Raw genomic sequence first — 252 nt, forward strand, 5'->3', positions numbered from 1 at the left:
ATCTTTTGTCAAAAATGAATTGACCTTATGTATGATTCTATTTCTGGACTCTATTCTGTTCCACTGATCCATATACCTGTTTTTACATCAACACCACACTGTCTTAAATACTGCAGTCTTATAGTAAGTCTTGAAATCAAGTAAAGTTCTCCATTTTGTTCTTTCTCAAAATTGTTTTGGCTAATCTAGGTTCCTTTTACTTCTAAAAATTTTTAAATCAACGTCAATTTTTATTAAAAAAATACTGCTTAG

This window comes from Bubalus kerabau, chromosome 4 (assembly GCF_029407905.1).
Source record: "Bubalus kerabau isolate K-KA32 ecotype Philippines breed swamp buffalo chromosome 4, PCC_UOA_SB_1v2, whole genome shotgun sequence".
NCBI lineage: Eukaryota > Metazoa > Chordata > Mammalia > Artiodactyla > Bovidae > Bubalus > Bubalus kerabau.